This window comes from Ailuropoda melanoleuca, chromosome 10 (assembly GCF_002007445.2).
Source record: "Ailuropoda melanoleuca isolate Jingjing chromosome 10, ASM200744v2, whole genome shotgun sequence".
Classification (NCBI taxonomy): Eukaryota; Metazoa; Chordata; class Mammalia; order Carnivora; family Ursidae; genus Ailuropoda; species Ailuropoda melanoleuca.
The window spans coordinates 96206649-96210000 of NC_048227.1; positions in this window are offsets into that span (position 1 = coordinate 96206649).

The following is a 3352-nucleotide window of genomic DNA, read 5'->3' on the forward strand; positions in this document are numbered from 1 at the left end:
ACACATTTTCTTTCTCTTTTGCTAAAGAGCTTTGAGTCTTGTAACTTTAGAGTGCTTCCAAGGGGTGAAGCCATGCAAGAAAAAAAAGATCTCTGATCTCTCTTATGGTCTAGGTAAAACAGAAAGCAGCCCTTTAAGTACCCTAGCATACATTGTGGCTCTTGCAAGGTATGTTGTGGAAAAAAAAAAAAAATAGATCTTAGCTCCAAAGTAATTGACCAGGAGGAGATAGAACTCCAGGGCTTGTCTGCATCACTGCAGCCAGAAGCCCCTTCAGTTTGAGACTACTGAAAACTAGCTGCAGAAATGGATATGTTTACAAATTGTGGGATTTCCAGAATGCCAGAGACTCTATGATTAAAGAGGGTGTTTACTATAAAAGTCAGGCTTATAGGTGAGCCCTGGCTTAGCTAAAGGCAGGCAGTGGGAAGGGTGAAACTTAAATTGTGTTACCAGCTACAATTAAGATAGGAGGAACTAGGGCTGGCAGCTAGTAAGTAACAGAACCCAAATGGCCACCCGGTCATGGGAATCCCAGAGTAAAGGTGTTCAGGGTACGATGTTTGTTCAAAAATAAAGAGCAAATTGAGAGACAACATTGACAAAATGCATGACAATGAGTTAATGATCTTTACATAAAGCACTCATATGATCAATGGGAAAAATCCTTGCAAGAGAGAAATTAGGAAATTTACTGGTGAAAATGAAAATAAAAAATTCTGAATAGAAAAAAAAGCCCTCCATCCCTAGTAAGGGAAACCAAAAACTCCTATTAAGAATCCACAAAGAATAGCAACAAGATAAACTTCGGTTGAGATTGACAAGGGCGTACCAAGAGCATGCACTTTCCAGCTCAGGAACACAATGTGAAATTGTTGAGAATCAGCTAAATGGAGGAAACTCTAACACACAATGGGAATACCCAGCCTGGAGAAACAAGGGCTGGGGATGTGAAGGTGGGGTTGGAAAGGTTAACCACACCTTGTTCCCAACGGCTGTCAATCAACTGATCAGATAGAGCTCAGAATAATTACTCTGCCCAGCAGGGCCTTTTTTTTTTTTTTTTCTTCTTTTTTTTCCCCCTAAGCAGGCTTTCCATCAGGGACTGTTGAAGTCTGAAGACAAGCTCTCTTAACCTCAGAGAAATATATACAAATACATAAAGTTTGTTCTACGACTTTGGTGTAATTACCTCATACATGATTGGTAGGTGGAATGATATTGGTAGGAAGTCCTACAAGATCATTTGGGATTTTTCCCAACATGTTCATGTTTTGCAGTAATAGGAATAAACTCTCAAATTAAGAAAAAGAGCTCTATCAACATCTGAAAACCACAAGAAAAATGCTGAAAATCTACATAAGTGCACAAAAATCAGTGCAGGTAGTGGCTGATTTATTGGCATCACAAAGCACTGGGTTTTCCATATGTTAAGCTATCTGGCAACTGTGATTATAGATGGAGAAGCTGCAAAAATATTTCTCCATACTAAAACGTTGGCTAAGGAAGACAGCTATCTCCTGGATCAGATGTTAAGTTTATATGAAAATAGTCTCTCTTTTTTTTTTTTAAAGATATTATCCATTTATTTGACAGAGAGACAGCCAGCGAGAGAGGGAACACAAGCAGGGGGAGTGGGAGAGGAAGAAGCAGGCTCATAGTGAGGAGCCTGATGTGGGGCTCGATCCCATAATGCCGGGATCACGCCCTGAGCTGAAGGCAGACACTTAACCGCTGTGCCACCCAGGCGCCCCTGAAAATAGTCTCTTAATAGAGAGTTAAACGTCCTCCAAGACTATATCTTGAATGAGGAAGCATAAGCTTTAGGCTTAAGGCTATATTGGATTGACTTTGATCCTAGGTACAAATACTCTTTAGAGATTTAACTGCCATAATAATATTATAAGGATTGTCATTTCTTTTGCCTGTGATCTAGTTGCAAAGTTCCACAGGTCTTTTGGATTTTTGAGTGATTTGTCCCCAATCTTATCTTATTTATAAGCAGTATTATCTGTAGTGCTTGATTTTGTAGAACCCGGGCTTGGGAATGTGTATATGGTCTTACAGCAAAACCACAAACACACATACACACACACACACACGTACATATGAAAAGTTTCAGAAATTAAGGGATCTTCCTTTAACATGAATGTCTCATCACCAAAGTATCTGGCTAAACATTAGGCAGTGAACTGAGTTGAAATCCAAAGTATATCTACCTCAGAATGCAGGAGACTCTTCCAACATGATAGAAGTGGCCCCCGTTGATGGAAATGTCACAAATTAAGGGAGAAACTGAGAGCCAAAGCTCAAGATTGCAGACTCACTGCTTTATCAATTTGGCATACTGAATATCAAGCCTACCTATTCTGTTCTCCATCTCTGGTGCTCAGCAAAATGTCAAAGGGCCCCAAGTAGAGAAGTAAGGAACACATGAAATTCACCACACGATAACTGGGCACAACACAGATTTGGATAGAGCATTCCCTGTATTAGTTCTCAACAGTAATTCATTGGAGCCAGCTTTCAAATGTGATAGTAGGAGTTGATTATAGGACTGTCTCAAGGAAACCCCAACAGGGAAGAAGACAGGCTTTAGAAGCAAATGAAATGAACTGCAATCACGGATTCCAATGCCGAGTCTCTTTCCCCCTCTTTCTTATGTTTGCTTTTTTCTTTAAAAAGAAAAAGAGATGCATGTAGAAAAAAGCAAACATAAGAGAGGGGGAAAGAGACTCGGCATTGTAAAGAAAAAAGCAAACATAAGAGAGGGGGAAAGAGACTCGGCATTGGAATCCGTGATTGTAGTTCATTTCATTTGTTTCTAAAGCCTGGCTTGGGATCCCTCCTTCTGTTCTGGCCTGTATCCTCCCCCAAACCTCATTTGTTTTTCTTCTTCCAGGAATCAAACTCATGGGCTGCCTGTTGCCCAATATGTGGATTTACCATTCTGCTGTCCAGCTCTATTTTTTTCTTTGACAAAACCTGTTTTGACTTCTCCAGTGACAGTTAGGCTGTTGGTTTTCACAGATACTGTGGTTGCAAGGCTGCTGAATCTCAAGACTGCCATGGAACTAGAAAGAACAAGCTGGGAAGAAGAGAGTTAAAATGCCACACAGCCCACTGTTCTTACCTAGATTCAGATTATCTTGAATAAATGCTCCTTGGGTTGTTGCAAGTCTTTGGTTAATTTCCAGAGCACTGAAAAAGTTTTACTTATTTATGTTTTTCCCTGCATTCTCACTGTTTTTATGAAGGAGAAAATTTTCAGAGGTCCTTACCACTCCAGAAGTGTTTTTGCTTATTGACATCTTGGTATTTAGACAATCTTGTTATAAAAGTCTACTGGCAT